We start from the raw sequence: 23,510 nt of genomic DNA on the forward strand, positions 1-23,510 counted from the left end.
TCAATATGAAATACCTACATGTCGTCATTATAAAACTCATCATCATTTTTTTATGAATAATGCACGTCTTCTTGTGTCTAATTACATATTGGACTCGAAATTCCTGTTTCCATTTCAAATACAAGTTCTTAATTATCGATGTTTTATAAAAGACTGTTCATAAAAGTTGTTTAAATTAAGAAAACATTTCCTCTTTATTTGAACTATGTCAATCGTTTTATGCTACAGAGGTAGATAAGTATCGTGGAAACAATCATTTTCACAGCATCGAGCACATAATACAAATGCTGCATTTTTACATTTGCTACTGTACCATTATAATATGAACCCAACAGAACTGATCTGGAGCCAAGCTGCGGGATTTGACCCGAGAAGTAACAAGAAGCTGCCAGACGTACTGGAACTAACGCACGCAGCTTTTTCACACGTCACTGCCGAACACAGGCGGGATATAGAACGGCTCGTTATAAAAAAAGAGAAAATGCTGCGCCTGGTGGGCTTCGTGGATTCTGTTGTTGATAGGCTCGTCATCAACGTGGCTGAAATGTTTTTCTAGGATTCGGATAAGGAAGGAGCTAAGAGATTACCTTCAGTGGATTCAATATTTAACTATACTGTGAAATCCTTCAATACACTCTTACTTTACACACAGCTTATGCAGAAAAATTACCCTGTGGTTAAGTCAGGAATTTTCATCATTCTTGTTTTTAATTAAATAGTACATAGCTAAAAGCGATTACGTGTTGCGGTTTTCGTGTAGTCGTCTAGGGAGCGTATTGTGGGAGATTTTCATTGTATTATTTCACTCTGCTTAAAACTTAAATGGCATTCGAAGCCGCATTGCTCTTCTACTCGTCTCTTTTTACGTGTGAACTGCAGCTGGGCACGTCACTGCAGGCTAGCTGTACCAGCTGTCCGGTCAGTGCTGTCCAAGTTAAATGCGCCGGTAAAGCTATCGTCCCGCATTATCGCTAAGTCGATGTGCGCGAAACGCACAGCACAAAACGTACCCTTATTATCATACTTGACAGTACTCGAGACAGCTTGGCTGCAGACTCCCACATGAAACGGAAATCCAATGAGATTCCAGCAAACACAGAAGAATACATAGTGCAATGCTTAGATCAGATTTATTCTTATAATGAATGGGTTACAGTGTAGTTTCACTACCCACAGGTCTTTATTGCAATAGTAAAAGCTAATCATTCACTTAAATTGCTTTGCAATGTAATAAAATACAATACTGGGCTAAATTAACTTCAAAAGGAACCAATCATTAGGGGTACCGAAACTGCACTATCTTTGAAAATATGCATAGGTGCACTTCTAACAGTACTACCATAAATCTGTTCATTAAAAATTTATATGCCCTTTATAACATTCACGATATATATATATTACTTATAATGTGACGAGTGGAATATGAACATGTGGAAAATTACGCAACCTAATAATAATCACCTGTGAAGTAGATATTCTTGGCAATAATATTTACGCAATCTTGCACTGTAATCCTACAAAACTATATTTTATAATACACTAAGGATACTTTAGTAAAACCCTATAGAAATTCACTTTTGTGCTTTTAGCTTTTAAATAGTTAAGGTTTTCACTTTCCTGTTAATTGTTCTTTGAATTTTTGTACTTAAACTTTCTACCTTAACAATTTCACTTGGAGTAGTTCATTAATAACGCATACAAACGTTACTCTTACTTTAACTTTTCTACTCCTTTTACTTTAGACAAAAAATCACTTTTAAGCACATGCATGCAAGAATTGTTCATTTAAATCGGGTACTTGATTCTAGTAGCTCTTAGGTGAGGACACTGCGTAGATTTGTGATCAGGTTTGAAGTTATGGCTTCAAACACGAATTGACGTTTTATGTGATTATTATTGAAACAACACACAAATTAACTAGTCTATGCCAATATACATCACTTAGCTGAATGTATGAATCCTGTGAAGCAGCGACGAAGATTTGTGGCAGGCGAAATGGCGGCTAAATGTACTCACTACTCTTGATGTGTGAATGGTCTACAAAATCTCTTATTAGCATCGAATTTTCAACATATTAGAGCCATTCCACTATTCCGTGAATACCAAATAATAGCCAGATCCACATCCAAGGCAAATCCCTTCTAATGCAGCTTCCAATTGCCTCTCTTAGCACCGTCGAGGTGTACCGTGCTAATGTTAGCCTCATACTCCGTGGCGTTCACACAAAAGAGCCTCTCAGTTGGACCGCCAAACCCACATTTTACATCGCATCATGCCATTTTCGTTGCGGAGGGATACAGCTTTTGCATGTTACAAACACAAGTGCCCCAAGCATGAACCAGCTTTTAAAAAAACATACTTTTTTCATAAGCAAATTCATATTATAAAAATTTAAAATTCCTACATATTATTTTACTTTTTTCATATATACATTACAAAACTCTAATTTTCTTGCCATACATTAAGGTGTTCAAACAATTCAGAATGCACAGTTCATTAAGTGCAGATACGCAGTTACTTAAAATATACCTACTCCTAATCGATGTAAGTGTTACACAGGCATCATGTTTCATTGAGGTTTCCCGACAGGGATACATCAATGAAATATCAAGGGCGACCAAAAAATTTTGCAAACACATTACACAAAAAAAAACACTTCACATAAATGTTTGCATAAAGCCTCAGTGAACTTCCGATGTTATTCATAAGGTCATTTGTGAATAGCAACGGTCCTACGACACTCCCCTGTGGCACACCAGAAATTACTATTACTTCGGAAGACTTCTCTCCATTGAAAATGACATCCTGCGTTCTGTTATCTAGGAACTCTTCAATCCAATCACACAATTGGTCTGATAGTCCGTATACTCTTACTTTGTTCATTAAACGACTGTGGGGAACTGTACCGAACGCCTTGCGGAAGTCAAGAAACACGGCATCTACCTGTGAACCCGTGTCTATGGCCCTCTGAGTCTCGTGGACGAATAGCACGAGCTGGGTTTCACACGACCGTGTTTTTCGAAACCCATGCTGATTCCCACAGAGTAGATTTCCAGTCTCCAGAAAAGTCATTATACTCGAACATAATACGTGTTCCAAATTTTTTGGACGATCTACTTCTCTTTTGACAACCTTGTTTAGTGTTCGTTCATCGAGTACTTCTCTCAGGCCTCCATCTTCCTTGTTTACGATAATGAGAGGGCAGTGCTACATTCTACCAGGCAACTTCCTCTTTCGTTCCTTACCCTCATTCCATATTCACCTGCTACTTTTCCTTCTCTTCCTTTTCCTGCTATCGAATTCCAGTCCCCAAGGACTATTAAATTTTCGTCTTCGTTCACTATCTAAATAATTTCTTTTATCTCATCATACATTTCTTCAATCTCTTCGTCATCTGCATACCCCGCAGTGAGATCAAGTACTGTACATCGTGAAACTTTTGCAACAGTTCGTCTAAATTTTTGGACGATCTACTTCTCTTTTGACAACCTTGTTTAGTGTTCGTGCATCGATTACTTCTCTCAGGTCTCCATCTTCCTTGTTTAAGATAATGAGAGGGCTGTTATACTCACTATTGCTCCTTTCAACAATGCCCCATTCAATCATTTTGTCGATTTCTCGCTGCACGGCTTTTCTCCTAGCTAGAAGTACAGGATAAGGTAGCACAAAAAATGGTTCATGTTCTATTGCTTCAATACCGTATTCAAAATTCTTTGTTACTCCTGGTTTATCTGAAAACACTTCCTGATTATTAGCCAGAATCTTAAATAGATCGGGTTTCTTTTCTGACATAAGTTGCTGTATTTCATTAATAATTTCTTTAAACTTTTCTACTTTTGGGTCATCAGTCATTACGTTCTTTGCACGGTGTATTTCATATACACTGAACAAACCATCATTCCCAGGATCTAATTCTAATAGCAATGGATCAACTTTGCTGTCATGTGAAATTTCGTTTTCCTCAAGAGTACGAGGGAGAGATCTGTTCTGAGCAGCACGTTGCAAGGCATCCCAGATGTGCTCAATAATGTTCATGTCTGGAAGTTTTTAAAGACAGAAGAGCATTCCTGGTGGCATTCTGTAGCTTTCTGGACGTGTGGAGTGTTGCACTGTCCTGCTGGAATTGACCAAGTCCGTCGGAATGCACAACGGACATGAATGGATACAGGTGGCCAGACAGGATGCTTACGTACGTGTCACCTGTCAGAGTCGTATCTAGACGTATCAGGGGTCCCATATCACTCATCTGCACACGCCCCACAGAATTACAGATCCACCACCAGCTTGAACAGTCCCTTATGCTGTCACGCAGGGTCCAGGGATTCCTGAGGTTGTCTCCATCTGCTCGACACTATTTGAAACGAGACTCGTCCGACCACGCAACATGTTTCCAGTCATCAACAGTCCAATGTCGGTGTTGATGGGTCCACGCGAGGCGTAAAGCTTTCTGACGTGCAGTCATCAAGAGTACACGAGTCGGCCTTCGGCTCCGAAAGCCTGTATCAATGATGTTTCGTTGAATGATTCGCACACTGACACTTGTTGATGGCCCAGCATTGAAATCTGCAGCAATTTGCAGAAGGGTTGTGGTTACGTCTCGTTGAATGATTCTCTTCAGTCATCGTCGGTCCCGTTATTGTTTGATCCTTATCGGCCGCAGCTATGTCTGAGATTTGATGTTTTACCGGATTCCTGATATTCACGGTACACTCGTGAAATGGTCGTACGGGGAGATCCCCACTTCATCGCTACCTCGGAGGTGCTGTGTGCCATCGCTCGTGTGCCGACTATAGCACCACGTTCAAACTCACTCAAATCTTGCTACCCTGCCATTGTAGCAGGTAGTAACCGATCTGACAACCGCGTCTTATATATGCGTTGCTGACCGCAACGCCGTATTCTGCTGTTTACATATCTCTGTATTTGAATACGCACACCTGTACCAGTATCTTTGGCGCTTCACTGTAACTGGATGCAGATGTTCTCGCACATTTTAAATGCTGCAGCCTCTCATAGCACTATCCCAGAGCGTGGAAGCTACGTTCCTGAAAAATACGACTTTTTGTTACCAAATGAAGAGAGCCCCGGTTGATTTTATAAATAGCTTCTTTATTAGTTTTCAAAAAACTGCTGGTAACAACAGAGATAACAATGAATTAATGCCACCTCTTCAACGGTTCCAGATAAATACAGTTCTGAGGTACAGCCGCCAACTAACTCCTAGGAGCCGGAACTAAAACAAAAAAACTAGCACTCGAAGAATTGTTGCCTACTACGAAGCCTAACTTTTCGGCGTGACGCAGTCCCCTCTGCCGACACGTTGACGAGAGCTTAAGTGGTGAGCTACAAGCAGTCGGTGCATGAATCGGCCAGCTCACACCGAAGGGAACTGTTTGCAGTGGTCCGTGGGTTGGTTTAGTCACTCTTCAGGAAAAGACGTGCTGTTTCCTAGTCACTATACCTGCGACGCCGAAACATTGCACTTGACAGTTCGCATTGAGTCGAGTTAGGTTGGCTACTCTGCAATACCGATGTTGCGACAGCAGCCTCTACACACATTGCAGACGATACCGTTTTCCGTTCAATCTCGTACATGTAACCTATTGAGCAATGACAGTATACATAAGCATTCGTTTTTGATTTGCTACCACAATAACAGCAAATAAACAAGCGCATAATAACGAATTTGTAATCACAACTAAGCACACGCTTTCGATAACGGAGCAAAGAAATACAGAAAATAAGTATTCGATGATGACCGATATCTTGATAACAATACCGTACATAGTTTACAAAATAAGTAATAACCGAAACTGTAACTTCTCGCTCAACGTCTTATAGCTATTATAGTACAATAAATAACCGGTAATCGTAGCTTTTCATTCACCATTTTACGGCGTCAGTGGCGCGATTCCATAGAGCTCCCCATCGTTTCTGTAATCACAATCAGCACAAAAACCGCCTTCATGGCCGTCATCACAAACACAAATCACTTGCCATAACAATATGCACCTTTCCTAACAGGACCTTGCGTTCGTCTATCGCTTTCTAACAGAAACCCGTATTTTTCAGCACAACTTTTAGTGACGTTTCCTCACCCGCGAAATGTGTACTTTTTTTAACGACACTATAACTTTGCTGCCTTGTGATACTCTTTCCTGCTGTAGTAAGCACAAATATGCCAGTAAATTGCATCAGTCTTGAAGCAATCCAAGTCGGTAACAGGTTGAGGCTGCATTTTCTTCCTGCCAAGAGTCGCGCAAAACACCCGATGGTCAAAAAGTCAGTATAAATTTGAAAACTGAATAAATCATGGAACAATGTAGATAGAGAGGTACAAATTGACTCACGTGCTTGGAATGACATGGGGTTTTATTAGAACCAAAAAAAATACAAAACTTCAAAAAATGTCCGACAGATGGCGCTTCATCTCATCAGAATAGCAGTAATTAGCATAACAAAGTAAGACACAGCAAAGATGATGTTCTTTACAGGCAATGCTCAATATGTCCACCATCATTCCTCAACAATAGCTGTAGTCGAGGAATAATGTTGTGAACAGCACTGTAAAGCATGTCCGGAGTTATGGTGAGGCATTGCCGTCGGATGTTGTCTTTCAGCATCCCTAGAGATGTCAGTCGATCACGACACACTTGCGACTTCAGGTAACCCCAAAGCCAATAATCGCACGGACTGAGGTCCGGGGACCTGGGAGGCCAAGCATGACGAAAGTGCGGCTGAGCACTGGATCATCACCAAACGACGCGCGCAAGAGATCTTTCACGCAAGTAGCAGTATGGGGTGGAGCGCCATCCTGCATAAGCATCGTACGTTCCAGCAGGTGTTTATCATCCAGGCTGGGGATGATGCGATTCTGTAACATATGGACGTACCTCTCACCCATCACGGTAGCAAGTTTGCTGTCCAGCGACATCTGTCGGACATTTTGTGGACTTTGTTTTTTTTGTTCTAATAAAACCCCATGTCATTCCAAGCATGTGTGTCAATTTTTACCTCTCTATCTACATTATCTATCTACATTATCCCCCCCATGAACCATAGACCTTGCCGTTGGTGGGGAGGCTTGCGTGCCTCAGCGACACAGATAGCCGTACTGTAGGTGCAACCGCAACGGAGGGGTATCTGTTGAGAGGCCAGACAAACGTGTGGTTCCTGAAGAGGGGCAGCAGCCTTTTCAGTAGTTGCAGGGGCAACAGTCTGGATGATTGACTGATCTGGCCTTGTAACATTAACCAAAACGGCCTTGCTGTGCTGGTACTGCAAACGGCTGAAAGCAAGGGGAAACTACGGCCGTAATTTTTACCGAGGGCATGCAGCTTTACTGTATGGATAAATGATGATGGCGTCCTCTTGGGTAAAATATTCCGAAGGTAAAATAGTCCCCCATTCGGATCTCCGGGCGGGGACTACTCAGGAGGACGTCATTATCAGAAGAAAGAAAACTGGCGTTTTACGGATCGGAGCGTGGAATGTCAGATCCCTTAATCGGGCAGGTAGACTAGAAAATTTAAAAAGGGAAATGGATAGGTTAAAGTTAGATATAGTGGGAATTAGCGAAGTTCGGTGGCAGGAGGAACAAGACTTTTGGTCAGGTGAATACAGGGCTATAAATACAAAATCAAATAGGGGTAATGCAGGAGTAGGTTTAATAATGAATAAAAAAATAGGAGTGCGGGTAAGCTACTACCAACAGCTTAGTGAACGCCTACAACAGTTGTACAAGTTTATATGCCAACTAGCTCTGAATATGACGAAGAAATTGATGAAATGTATGATGAGAGAAAAGAAATTATTCAGGTAGTGAAGGGAGACGAAAATTTAATTGTCATGGGTGATTGGAATTCGAGAGTAGGAAAAGGGAGAGAAGGAAACACAGTAGGTGAATATGGATTGTGGCTAAGAAATGAAAGATGAAACCGCCTGGTAGAATTTTTCGCAGAGCATAACTTAATCATAGCTAAAACTTGGTTCAAGAATCATGAAAGAAGGTTGTATACATGGAAGAACCCTGGAGATACTAGAAGATATCAGATAGACTATATAATGGTAAGACAGAGATTTAGGAACCAGGTTTTAAATTGTAAGATATTTCCAGGGGCAGATGTGGACTCTGACCACAATCTATTGGTTATAAACTGTAGAGTAAAACTGAAGAAACTGCAAAAAGGTGGGAATTTGAGGAGATGGGACCTGGATAAACTGAAAGAACCAGAGGTTGTAGAGAGTTTCAGGAAGAGCATAAAGGAACAGTTGACAAGAATGGGGGAAAGATACACAGTAGAAGAAGAATGGATAGCTTTGAGAGATGAAGTGGTGAAGGCAGCAGAGGATCAAGTAGGTAAAAATACCAGGGCTAGTAGAAATCCTTGGGTGACAGAAGAAATACTGAATTTAATTGATGAAAGGAGAAAATATAAAAATGCAGTAAATGAAGCAGGCAAAAAGGAATACAAACGTCTCAAAAATGAGATTGACAGGAAGTGCAAAATGGCTAAGCAGGCATGGCTAGAGGGCAAATGTAAGGATGTAGAGGCTTACCTCACTAGGGGTAAGACAGTTACTGCCTACGGGAAAATTAAAGAGACCTTTGGAGAAAAGAGAACCACTTGTGTGAATATCAAGGGCTCAGATGGAAATCCAGTTCTAAGCAAAGAAGGGAACGCAGAAAGGTGGAAGGAGTATATAGAGGGACTATACAAGGGCGATGTTCTTGAGGACAATATTATGGAAATGGAAGAGGATGTAGATGAAGATGAAATGGGAGATATGATACTGCGTGAAGAATTTGATAGAGCACTGGAAGACCTAAGTTGAAACATGGCCCCGGGAGTAGACAACATTCCATTAGAACTACTGACAACCTTGGGAGCGCCAGTCCTAACAAAACTCTACCATCTCGCGAGCAAGATGTATGAGACAGGCGAAATACCCTCAGACTTAAAGAAGAATATAATAATTCCAATCCCAAAGAAAGCAGGCGTTGACAGATGTGAAAATTACCGAACAGTCAGTTTAATAAGTCACGGCTGCAAAATACTAACGTGAATTCTGTACAGAAGAATGGAAAAACTGGTAGAAGCCGACCTCGGGGAAGATCAGTTTGGATTCCGTAGAAATATGGGAACGCGTGAGGCAATACTGACCCTACGACTTATCTTAGAAGCTAGATTAAGAAAAGGCAAACCTACGTTTCTAGCATTTGTAGACTTGGAGAAAGCTTTTGACAATGTTGACTGGAATAATCTCTTTCAAATTCTGAAGATGGCAGGGGTAAAATACATGGAGCGAAAGGCTATTTACAATTTGTACAGAAACCAGATGACAGTTATAAGAGTCGAGGGACATGAAAGGGAAGCAGTGGTTGGGAAGGGAGTGAGACAGGGTTGTAGCCTCACCACGATGCTACTCAATCCGTATATTGAGCAAGCAATAAAGGAAACAAAAGAAAAATTCGGACTAGGTATTAAAATCCATGGAGAAGGAATTAAGACCTTGAGGTTCGACGACGACATTGTAATTCTGTAAGACACAGCAAAGGACTTGGAAGAGCAGTTGAACGGAATGGACAGTGTCTTGAAGGGAGGATATAAGATGAACATCAACAAAAGCAAAACGAGGATAATGGAATGTAGTCGAATTAAGTCGGGCGATGCTGAGGGAATTAGATTAGGAAATGACACATTTAAAGTAGTAAATGAGTTTTGCTATTTAGGGATCAAAATAACTGATGATGGTCGAAGTAGAGAGGATATAAAATGTAGACTAGCAATGGCAAGGAAAGCGTTTCTGAAGAAGAGAAATTTGTGATCGTCGAGTATAGATTTAAGTGTCAGGAAGTCGTCTTGAAAGTATTTGTATGGAATGTAGCCATGTATGGAAGTGAAACATGCATGATCAATAGTTTAGACAAGAAGAGAATAGAAGCTTTCGAAATGCGGTGCTACAGAATAATGCTGAAGATTAGATGGGTAGATCACATAACTAATGAGGTGGTATTGAATAGAATTGAAAAGAAGAGAAATTTTTGGCACAACTTGACTAGAAGAAGGGATCGGTTGGTAGGACATGTTCTGAGACATCGAGGGATCACCAATTTAGTGTTGGAGGGCAGCGTGGAGGGTAAAAATCGTAGAGATAGGCTAAGAGATGAATACACTAAACAGATTCAGAAGGATGTAGGTTGCAGTAATTCCTGGGAGATGAAGAAGCTTGCACAGGATAGAGTAGCATGGAGAGCTGCATCAGACCAGTCTCAGGACTGAAGACCACAACAACAACAACATCTACATTATTCCGTGGTTTATTAAGTTTTCGAATTTATACTGACTTTTTGATCACCCGGTATATTATCTGATTCAGACGGCTCTGAACTGTTAGGGCTCCCGTCTACATCTTTCAACTTTTACAATAATACTCCCTCGCCAACTAAAATTCTTGCACTAATTCCAAGAACTTTTCATGTTCGTTCCACTTTATCGGCAGGAACGGATGGCTGTCCATTAGTACTTGGGTATTCTTTCTCCTGCTCGTAAGACTGGCCAGTTCTCTGTAGTAATTGCAGTGCCTCGTTGCTTAGCGGCACGCCTTGACGCAAAAGATTGTTACTAGACAAATGTTTTCTCGAAAACCAGAATTTTCTAAACCACAGCGTAACAAAGAACAGAAGGACGCAAGCACACGGTAGATACGATACACAACGCACGTTGTTTGTGTTCACACCAAACAAATCCGGCAGTGATTACCACGCTTGGGTTGGTTCACGCCCCACGCCCGGCACCTCGCGGTCCTCGTTCTTCACTTGTCAACCTCTTTCTCTGACAACTTGAAACGCATACGCCAAGCGGTGAGTTTCAGCGATCTGGGTGCAGTGACCGAATGGAGGCGTGGTTTCGTGGTGCGGTCAGGCGAGGAACCCAGTGGTCCACAGTTCTCGATGCACCTCCTGACGGTATGGGTTTACATTTACACTTACACTTGATACCGCGTAACTGCTACGGAGCGCGCGAGAGTCGCCTACTTTGACCCGCTCATCGTAACCGTCGTGAGGTTGCAGCTTGTGCCCTTGGTCACCATAACGCTTGCCCCACAAGGATCCCTTTTCATCTCACGAAGTTCCCTCCCCTCCTCAGTCACACACTGGAACATTTACACCATCTTCAAACTCCTGTTATCTCCCAACCAATTTCCAATACGCTGCCGCGCCTGTACCAAGACGTCCTACCAATCATACACCGGCTCACACTCCACATTGACTCCCAGAGGAATTTCAACCGACTTTCTCTCTCAGACAATGACATCAGTCCCAGCATTACACATCCTACCACCTATAATTCCATCGCACCCATCTCACCTCATCAAGTTCCTTTCGCTTCCATCCCCATCATTCCTTACCCCTTTCCCCCTTCCCGTCTTTGCCTAGGCTTCTTTCCTTTTCTTGTGGCCTTACTGCCACCTCCAGAAACGCCTTCCTTCCATCGATACTACCCATCAGTCCATACATTTACAGGGTGGTCCACTGATACTGACCGGGCCAAATATCTCACGAAATAAGCACGAAACGAGAAAACTACAAAGAACGAAACTCGTCTAGCTTAAAGGGGGAAACCAGATGGCGCTGTGGTTGGCCCGCTAGATGGCGCTGTCAAAGGTCAAACGGATATCAACAGCAATTTTATTTATTTTTTAATAGGAACCTCCATTTTTATTACATATTCGTGTATTACGTAAAGAAATATGAATGTTTTAGTTGGACCACTTTTTTCGCTTTGTGGTAGATGGCGCTGTAATAGTCACGAACGTATAAGGACGTGGTATCACGTAACATTCCGCCAGTGCGGACGGTATTTGCTTCGTGATACATTACCCGTGTTAAAATGGACCGTTTACTAATTGCGGAAAAGGTCGATATCGTGTTGATGTATGGCTATTGTGATTAAAATGCCCAACAGGCGTGTGCTATGTATGCTGCTCGGTATCCTGGACGACATCATCCAATTGTCCGGACCATTGGCCGGATAGTTAAGTTATTTAAGGAAACAGGAAGTGTTCAGGCACATGTGAAACGTTAACCACAACCTGCAACAAATGATGATGCCCAAGAAGGTGTTTTAGCTGCTGTCGCGGCTAATCCGCACATCAGTAGGAGACAAATTGCGCGAGACTCGAGAATCTCAAAAACGTCGGTGTTGAGAATGCTACATCAACATCGATTGCACCCGTACCATATTTCTATGAACCAGGAATTGCATGGCGGCGACTTTGAAAGTCGAGTACAGTTCTGCCACTGGGCACAAGAGAAATTACGGGACGATGACAGATTTTTTGCACAAGTTCTATTTAGCGACGAAGCGTCATTCACCAACAACGGTAACGTAAACCGGCATAATATGCACTATTGGGCAACGGAAAATCCACGATGGCTGCGACAAGTGGAACATCAGTGACCTTGGCGGGTTTATGTAGGGTGCGGCATTATGGGAGGAAGGATAATTGGCCCCCATTTTATCGATAGCAATCTAAATGGTGCAATGTATGCTGATTTCCTACGTAATGTTCTACCGATGTTACTACAAGATGTTTCACTGCATGACAGAATGGCGATGTACTTCCAAAATGATGGATGTCCGGCACAGTTGAAGGATATTTGCTATCGTGATCCACCGACAACGCCTGACAACATGTGTCAGCGCATTGTCAATGCACGTGCGAACATTACGGAAGGCGAACTACTCGGTGTTGAGAGGATTGTCGCTACACGTACTGCCAAATACATTGAGGTTGATGGACATCATTTTGAGCATTTATTGCATTAATGTGGTATTTACAGGTAACCACGCTGAAACAGCATGCGTTCTCAGAAATGATAAATTCATAAAGGTACATATAACACATTGGAACAACGGAAATAAAATTTTCAAACGTACCTACGTTCTGTATTTTAATTTAAAAAACCTACCTGTTACCAACTGTTCGTCTAAAATTGCGAGTCATATGTTTGTGACTATTACAGCGCCATCTATTACAAAGCGAAAAAGTGGTCCCACTAAAACATTCATATTTCTTCACGTACTACACGAGTATGTAATAAAAAATGGGGGTTCTTATTTAAAAAAACGCAGTTGATATCCGTTTGACCTACGGCAGCGCCATCTAGCGGCCCAACCATAATGCCATCTGGTTTCCCCCTTCAAGCTAGACAAGTTTCGTTCTTTGCAGTTTTTTTCGTTTGACGCTTATTTCGTGTGATGTTTGGCCCGGTCACGATCAGTGGATTTCCCTGTATACACATCCTCCTACGCGACTAAACGCTTTACCTTTAACGTTACAACTCTCAACTCGCAGTGACAGCTTACGCTTCATTTTTAAGATGACACTTTCTCTGCAATGAATTGTAAATCTTTTAAATATATTCCTTTTATATTTTAGTATTACTGTTTAGTATTCAAGTTTCTTTTACATAAAACTTGAACAAATTTTTAAAATCACTTGTAAATATGTCCCTTTCTAATTTATTGGACTTTTTTCTTTTTTGTGCATGCTACATGTCCCTTGGCTGAAATGCGGCATGTTTGTACCACTGGCAGCTAATCCCCCGTCCACATAGGATCATGGGAATGAAATAACAGTAAAGAATAAATACTCGTATAAAGAAGTCTGGGACCAAACTTATTTAATCAAACAGTATTTTGTGTTTATTTGTGAAGCAGTGCTTACAAACTGCTGATTTCTCAGGTTCCTGATTTTTCATGTACCGTTGATGTTCTGTACAGTGGTTGGAAATGGTACTGATGGACTGACCAATACAGTTGCTTCCGCCCACACTGGGGCTATTGCCGGCCGGAGTGGCCGTGCGGTTCTAGGCGCTACAGTCTGGCGCCGAGCGACCGCTCCGGTCGCAGGTTCGAATCCTGCCTCGGGCATGGATGTGTGTGATGTCCTTAGGTTAGTTAGGTTTAATTAGTTCTAAGTTCTAGGCGACTGATGACCTCATAAGTTAAGTCGCATAGTACTCAGAGCCATTTGAGCCTGGGGCTTTTGATAAAAGCGAGAGGGGAACGGATTGTCGGTCATTACATAAAATTTTCAGCTCTAGACGAAATACGTGGTCGTCATAGCAAACCGGAAGAACTTTATAATTTCAGGAAAAATGTGTCCTTCCACAGAAATTAATGTAATTGGAGAGACCACATCCAGGCTAATTAGAATATCGTATGACCCAACTCTAATTAGTCTGATTTTCTCTATGGACATCAGATATTTAACACGACAAGATATCTGAAGAATGTAGTCGCAAGAAACTTCGTTCCTAAGTTTTATAGGCTTCGTACATCATCGTCAGGTACATCTTGCTCTCTTAGGAAATTTTGTGCAGAGCTATTTTTTTGAGATTCCAGATACTCCACTTCGTGTATTTTCTTGTAGATCCGTAATTTTTGGTATCCGCACCGCAAAAGGCTGACCCAGAAACAAGATCTGAAGACCAAACACATTAACACTTGGTACTGTAAAGGAACGCCACAAGGATTAGTGTGGAAGTAAATATCGAAAAGAACATTATTCTGAACTGTGTGATAAAAATATATTAATATATAGCTGTAACTGTTTAAGACTAAGACCACCTGGACCATAAGTTCAATCATCTGAAGCTCGTGTTTGGAAACAATCGCTATGGGGTTGCAGACAATCGGGAGACAACCTACCCATTGTGTCTGTAGCGCTCCATCTAGCAAAAGAAGCTGCGTAACAAAAAAAGTGAAGCATCTGGAAGAAATTGTCGTATTTCAGTAGAACTCCGTACACGTAAACACTGTCGAAGGGGCTTAAATGATTAGGACTGCAATTGTCTGTGACAGGTAAAATGGTTACAAAAATGGATTGGTTTAGTTGCCCTTTAGTGCTGTACCAGGCCTGGTAGGATATATAAGGGGTGTGAACAATGTGAGGTGTTGAGGGATCACTACGAAGGACACGGGTATGCTGCGTAATCGTGTGAGACAGAGTTATCAGCATCTGACAGTGTTTGAAACGACCTTCATTGGGAGTCTCCGTTTGGTCGGTTGGTAGAAGTGTGCAGATCTGTAGAGCGTTCGCATATGACACTGGCCAGATGACAACTGCATGGGAACGTGAAGGCAGGCATATTGATCGTCAAAGTCCCCATCGACCACGTCTACCCACCACAAGGGAGGATCAGCGTATCGTTCACCAAACAGAGCGTGTGACTCCGTCTCAGCTGCGCCTCCCATCCAAAAACAAACAATGGACTCCCAGCAACTTTCTGTGACAACCTGCACCACTGGTCAGGAACTAACAGCAGCCAGAGGGAATTACCATCCCATCCGTAGGTTGCCATTAACACAGAAGCGCAAATGACTTAGTTTGGAGTGGTGCTGTGACTGGGAATCATGGGCTGCTGATGAATGATCCCATACTGTGTTCAGCGACGAATCGCGGTTTTCTAGATCTCAGATCATTATTGTCGCCGAGGATGCAAGGAGCCTGGAGAGAAGTTCCTTTCTTCCATTGTTTTGCAGAGATACAGCTCTGTTACTCCTACCGCCGTGGTGTGGGAAGCCATCAGGTATGGCTTCAGTTCACAGCTGGATGGCTGGGGTAACTCTGACGGCACAATGGTACGTTACGGACATCCTGGATACCCATACCTCTCGTGCAACAGAATCATGGTGACATTCTTCTACAGGGCAATGCGCACCCACATATGAACGTGTCTCTATGAACTGTCTGCGTGATTTTGAGGTACTCACGTGGCCAGTAAGATCCCCAGATCTGTGCCCAGTAGACCATTTGCAGGACAAGCTAGGACATCAACTTCCATCCAAATTGCCAGTATTTGGGATAACAAGGGCCAGCTACAACGCTTGTGGGCTAGCTTCCTTGAGGATACGATAGTTTTATGGCAACCTTCCCATGTAAATAGTGCATGCATCAAGGCCAGAGGCAGTTTAACGTCATACAGCTAAATTGGCTCACACTGTCAAGCTCTTTGTAAGTTTGACTTTAGTGGAGATGGATAGTGATGACACAACCATCCCTTTAAGGCAGACCAGAAAGGCTCAATACTTTTAAGCTCTGGTGTTTGTGATGGCCAGGGGACATGTGACAACAATTCATCCGTATGCTCACAAAACCATGTATGTAAGGGGCCCTGTCGTCTAGGAACAAAGCATCGCCATTAAGGAACACACACTGAACCATGGGATAGACCTGATAAACCAAAATGGTCACATAATCCATCTCAGTAATGTAACCTTGTAGAGGAAACATGAGGCCCATGGAATACCACGACATGACTGCACAAATCTCTCTTCCCTGTGTTCCACTCTTGGGAAGTAAATTTGGGGAAAAGTTGGAAAAGTATGAAATAAGACTTATCCTACTTAATGACTTTCTTCAGTTGCTCTCTTGTCCACGTGTTATGGCTTCAGCAGCACGTTTCCCTGTGACTATTCGCATCAGTGATGTGTACTGTTGGAGTTTCAGTTCGCCCTGCAATTCCCAGCTTATGAAGCTCCATTCGTTTTGGAACTGTCGGGGTTCGTGGCTGTGACATTCAGTTCTGCAATAACTTTTGCAGCTCTCGTCTTCTTATTTTTCGTCAGTATCTTATTCAATGGCCGTTTGTTACGATCGCTAGTGCACGCCTTCACCCGCACAGTGGCTTAACGGATGAGGCTTCTTCACTTTCCCTGCACCAGCAACCAAAAACTTAATTTGTGGTAAGTGGATACATGAAATTCTCCTGGAGTGATGGTTAGTGGCTAGCAAGGTGGCTGGAGTCACAAAACTGCGAATCTTGAGCGTTCAAGAAAACCTTGGCAGCAACTTCCCCATTATTTCATTCACCTAGCGCCCTTAGGACTGCCTGGAGGTTACAGGACCAGACATTGTCCTCCAACCGCCCCCATAACCCTCGCCATTTAAGGTTTTTGGCTGTCTCTAGGCTTCTCTGTCAAGATTGATCAACGATAAATTTCCTAGCTATGAATTCGCCTTTCACACAGACATAAGGTTGGCAGATGTTTGGTTGTGAGATTCGTGTATAGGAGTATTAAAGGAGGAGGTCAGCCGATGAAGGGCAAGCCCCCCAAGAACGATCTCTACGGTGGTAGACAATGATGACAGAGCAAAAATTGCGGGTAACTCACTGCGCGCAGGAAGGGTTACGTAGTAATATGTTCAGAACCCGCTTCGAAACAGAACCCTCGAGGTAATCTACATGTAAATGTTGTAGTGGTGTAAGAGACTATGTACGACAAGGTAGAAATGTGACAAAGGCGGACTGCAGACAACAAATGGTATCTTTCGTTGTAGCTTTGCGTGTCGAAAACGGCTTACAAAAGTGGATAAGGGCAATTCCGCACATAAGTATGAGCCCACTTTCGTCTCGGACTGTATAAGTTGCCCTGTGTAATCTACGTATTTTCTCTCCATGAATGACTCACAACTTCCGAAGCTAATAATTTCTGCTGACTATTAGCTGCGCAGATCTTACAAGACTGTACTCACTCCTTGATCTCATTACCCACGCTGAACTAGTTAAAATTTTCTCGAATATTCATCCAGTTTTTAAATATATTTAAGTAAAAAACTACTGGTGACTGATGGTTATTCTCAAACGTAAGGGGTACTAATTACGAGAGCAAAACCATCTTACTCCATTTTATTTCTCTGGATAGGCAACAAAGATCATTTCATTCAGACAACAGTGCTTGAATCTTTGATTTCATTTCTCAGGGTAGGCAACAAATATCATTTCATTTAGACAACAGTGCTCAAATCTTAATCCAGCACTTATATTCTCTTTATTTCTCCTTAATGTGACATTAATCCTGTTATTTAGCAATGTCTTTAAAGAGCACAGGAAAATAGATGAGGGTACTACACTAGGTGAGGGTACTACACTAGTGTGTTTGTGTTGTTGCTGACCATCTGCTTTAAATAACAGCCCAACAGGCTTGTTCGCCATTATCTTCGTCAAACACGCAGCTAAGACTGTAAGCAATGCATTATCGTCCACTCATATGTGACGCACCTTAAATCCGAAAGTGTCGATCCTGATTGCCCATCTGGCAGGGTATCCCGTCTACCTCAGTCTTCCTAACACGTAACTATGAGCCTGATTATTCGTTTCAAGAGTGAATGGGCTTTGTTCCAGATACATAAAAAGCTTGTGATGGCCAAAATTCGTGGCCGAAGCTGGCAATTCTTCAACTTACTTTCCAGCTTCTAACAGGGACGTAGTGTGAGAGGCATACCCTAAGGGTTGTTCCTGTAAAAGGACTGTTGCTACACTCGGCATTGATGTATCTGTGTGTTCCATACATTTCTTTGAAAAGTCAGTACAGATGCTTTTGCTAAAACGGTCTTAAGACTATCAAAGGCTGCTTCCTAGGAAGAACCCCATTCAAATTCTCTTCCTTCCTTAATTCATTCATGTAATTTCCAATTTGGATAAATTTAGGTATGAAATTCGGAAAAAAAAATCTGTAATTCCAATGAACCAACTCACAGCCTTAGGTTTCCTAGGTGGTGGACAGATGTAAACAGCGTCGGTGTGGTTCTGATCAACACTAATATACCGGGGAGGATCAGTACCTCTCAAAAACGACATTTTCAACTGCGAGCCCCATCTACCGTAGCTGATGCTACATCTCCCGAACGGGCCGAATACGTTCAAAAAAATTTCGATGTAGGTAAGCAAGTCGTGTAGATAGTAATAGACAAATTTGATATCTGAAAAAATACTGTCTACTGGAAGGGAAAAGAATGCCACACCAGCTGAGAGACCAATGGGTAGGAAATGTTGTGATCAGCTTGGAATCATCAAACAACGGAATTTGATTTTATGATTGAGTGAGAGCCGGAGTAGAGAAGAATGTACCCTTACAATACCAAGAGAAGTAACAATAAAAATCAGGCAACGAAATACAGTGTAAAATTATGTTTTCGTTCAGTGCGCTATAATCTGCGACATGCCAAATTCCACCACTCCTTTTGGAACTAAAGGTACAAGTGAAGAATACGAAGAGCTTGAGCTGTTTCATGTTCAGAGGGGAAGGTAGCAGGGTGGTTATCTAACCAGATTATTAAGCTCAGTCTCGTACTCGACACGTTTAGCACCCCCAATTTATCGGTAAGCACCTGACTGAATACATGGCGCACCTGCACAGAAGTTAAATAGCTGAAATAATACGCCCTTGTATGTTTCTCTGGCACCAGCTTGCACTAGCGCCTTGCGAGAATGTTCACAACATTTTTAAGTTCGCCTCATACAAAATCGGAATAGAAATTGCAGTTCCTTTCAGCTAAGAATAAGGCCCGTTTGTTGGATAAAGTCGGAACCAGCAATCACAGGAACAGCTAAGTGACGAGCTACCTGCACTTCAAAATTCCCCAACTTAGCCGCGAATTCTCCAACAAGTTCAATTTACCAGAGTTGTCCTCCCTGCAACTAGAAAATCCGGTTCTCAATCGGAGAAATCCGCATAGTGCTTAAGTACTTGGTAGCTGTTGTACAATTCTTTGTTAGTTAATGATAATAAGTTGCCCGTGCCATTTACAGCATAAACGGATAAATGGAAAAGGAGCAATTGAAGAAGCAACTATTTGTATTACTGGTCTACCCACTTTCCTCCTAGTCAGTCATAATTCTTCATTTCTTGGCTGGACGCCTCCACAGTCAAGTCTAAAACACTTAAACGGAGTTCCATTGCTTATGTAATAGCCTTACCTGCTCTCCAATGGCACCTTCAGTTCTCATATCCTGGTCTCTTGCGTAAGGTACCAATTCCTAACTCGCTGCCCTCCAACACTAAATTGGTGTTCCCTCGATGTCTCAGAACATGTCCTACCAACCGATCCCTTCTTCTAGTCAAGTTGTGCCACAAGCTCCTCTTCTCCCCAATTCCATTCAGTGCCTCCTTATTAGTGATGTGATATACCCATCTAATCTTCAGCATTCTTCTGTAGCACCACATTTCAAATGCCTCTATTCTCTTCTTGTCCAAACTATTTATCGTCCACGTTTCACTTCCATACATGGCTTCACTCGATACAAATACTTTGAGGAACGACGTCCTTACACTTAAATCTATACTCGATGTTAACAAATTTCTCTTCTTCAGAAACGATTTCCTTGCCATTGCCAGCCTACATTTTATATCCTCTCTACTTCGTCCATCATCAGTTATTTTGCTCCCTAAATAGCAAAACTCATTTACTACTTTAAGTGTGTCATTTACTAATCTAATTCCCTCAGCATCACCCGGCTTAATTCGACTACATTCCATTATCCTCGTTTTGCTTTCGTTGATGTTCATCTTATACCTCCTTTCAAGACACTGTCCATTCCATTCAACTGCTCTTCCAAGTCCTTTGCTGCCTCTGACAGAATTACAATGTCATCGGCGAACCTCAAAGTTTTTATTTCTTCTCCATGGATTTTAATACCTACTCCGAAAATTTCTTTTGTTTCCTTTATTGCTTGCTCAATATACAGATTGAATAACATCGGGGATAAGCTACAACCCTGTCTCACTCCCTTCCCAACCACTGCTTCCCTTTCATACCCCTCGACTCTTACAACTGCCATCTGGTTTCTGTACAAATTGTAAATAGCCTTTCGCTCCCTGTATTTTACCCCTGCCACCTTCAGAATTTGAAAGAGAGTATTCCAATCAACATTGTCAAAAGCTTTCTCTAAGTCTCCAAATGCTAGAAACGTAGGTTTGCCTTTTCATAATCTTTCTTCTAAGATAAGTCGTAGGGTCAGTATTGCATCACGTGTTCCAACATTTCTACGGAATCCAAACTGATCTTCCCCGAGGTCGGCTTCTATCAGTTTTTCCATTCGTCTGTAAAGAATTCGCATTAGTATTTTGCAGCTGTGACTTATCAAACTGATAGTTCGGTAATTTTCACATCTGTCAACACCCGCTTTCTTTGGGATTGGGATTATTATACTGTTCTTGAGGTCTGAGGGTATTTCGCCTGTCTCATACATCTTGCTCACCAGTTTGTAGAGTTTTGTGAGGACTGGCTCTCCCAAGGTTGTCAGTAATTCTAATGGAATGTTGTCTACTCCGGGGGACTTAGTTCGACTCAGGTCTTTCAGTGCTCTGTCAAACTCTTCACGCAATATCATATCTCCCATTTCATCTTCATCTACATCCTCTTCCATTTCCATAATATTGTCGTCAAGTACATCGCCCTTGTATATGCCCTCTATATACTCCTTCCATCTTTCTGCTTTCCTTTCGTTGCTTAGAACTGGGTTTCCATCAAAGCTCTTGATATTCATGCAAGTGGTTCTCCTTTCTCCAAAGGTCTCTTTAATTTTCCTGTAGGCAGTATCTATCTTACCCCTAGTGAGATAAGCCTCTACATCCTTACATTTGTCATCTAGCCATCCCTGCTTAGCCATTTTGCACTTCCTGTCGATCTCATTTTTGAGACGTTTGTATTCCTTTTTGCCTGCTTTTTATATTTTCACCTTTCATCAATTAAATTCAATATTTCTTCTGTTACCCAAGGGTTTCTACTATCCCTCGTCTTTTTTCCTACTTGATCCTCTGCTGCCTTCACTACTTCATCCCTCAAAGCTACTCATTCTTCTTCTACTGTATTTCTTTCCCTCATTCCTGTCAATTGTTCCCTTATGCTCTCCCTGAAACTGTGAACAACCTCTGGTTCTTTCAGTTTATCCAGATCCCATCTCCTTAAATTCCCACCTTTTTGCAGTTTCTTCAGTTTTACTCTACAGGTCATAACCAATAGATTGTGGTCAGAGTCCACATCTGCCCCTGGAAATGTCTCTTAGAATTTAAAACCTGGTTCCTAAATCTCTGTGCCGGCCGCGGTGGTCTCGCGGTTCTAGGCGCGCTGTCCGGAACCGTGCGACTGCTACGGTCGCAGGTTCGAATCCTGCCTCGGGCATGGATGTGTGTGATGTCCTTAGGTTAGTTAGGTTTAAGTAGTTCTAAGTTCTAGGAGACTGATGACCACAGCAGTTGAGTCCCATAGTGCTCAGAGCCATTTGATCCATTTTAAATCTCTGTCTTACCATTATATAATCTAACTGATACCTTTTAGTATCTCCAGGGTTCTTCCATGTATACAACCTTCTTTTATGATTCTTAAACCAAGTATTAGCTATGATTAAGTTATGCTCTGCGCAAAATTCTACCAGGCGGCTTCCTCTTTCATTTCGTAGCCTCAATCCATATTCACCTACTATGTTTCCTTCTCTCCCTTTTCCTACTGACGAATTCCAGTCACCCATGACTATTAAATTTTCGTCTCCCTTCACTACCTGAATAATTTCTTTCATCTCATCATACATTTCATCAATTTCTTCGTCATCTGCAGAGCTAGTTGGCATATAAACTTGTACTACTGTAGTAGCCGTGGGCTTCGTGTCTATCTTGGCCACAATAATGCGTTCACTATGCTGTTTGTAGTAGCTTACCCGTACACCTATTTTTTTATTCATTATTAAACCGACTCCTGCATCACCCCTATTTGATTTTATATTTATAACCCTGTAGTCACCTGACCAGAAGTCTTGTTCCTCCTGTCACAGAACTTCACTAATTCCCACTATATCTAACTTCAAACTATCCATTTCCCTTTTTAAATTTTCTAACCTACCTGTCCGATTAAGGGATCTGACATTCCACACTCCGATCCGTAGAACACCAGTTTTCTTTCTCCTGATATCAACGTCCTCTTGAGTAGTCCCCGCCCGGAGTTCCGAATGGGGGACTATTTTACCTCCGGAATATTTTACCCAAGAGGACGCCATCATCATTTAATCAAACAGTAAAGCTGCATGCCCTCAAGAAAAATTACGGCTGTAGTTTCCCCTTGCTTTCAGCCGTTCGCAGTACCAGAACAGCAACGCCATTTTGGTTAGTGTTACAAGGCCAGATCTGTCAATCATCCAGACTGTCGCCCCTGCAACTACTGAAAAGGCTCCTGCCCCTCTTCAGGAACCACATGTTTGTCTGGCCTCTCAACAGATACCCCTCCGTTGTGGTTGCACCTACGGTACGGCTATCTGTATCGTTGAGGCACAAAAGCCTCCCCACCAACGGCAAGGTCCATGGTTCATGGGGGGCATTCAAGGTGTGTATTTATCAATTATAAAAGATTTGACAAACATTCTTCAGATATCAAGTGACGTAGATCGATCGGAGGTGCAGTGTCGAATGATAGTGTGAGCATGTATCTTTTCACGGTCAATATTCTTCGAGAGAATACCTCAGAAACAATAAACTTGTCGTTGGTAAAAAAAGTTGGACACATCAATCCATACGCATCACATAACACAGCACCTAGTTGTGCCAAACGATCTTTGTATCGAAATAAACATTTTTAGAGATTACAGGTGGAGCAGTTCCGATGAGGAGTATCAGCAAGATCGACGCTGCGGGATATATATATAGCTCTCCTGTGGTATTTAAAACCAA

This window comes from Schistocerca serialis, chromosome 5, assembly GCF_023864345.2.
Source record: "Schistocerca serialis cubense isolate TAMUIC-IGC-003099 chromosome 5, iqSchSeri2.2, whole genome shotgun sequence".
NCBI lineage: Eukaryota > Metazoa > Arthropoda > Insecta > Orthoptera > Acrididae > Schistocerca > Schistocerca serialis.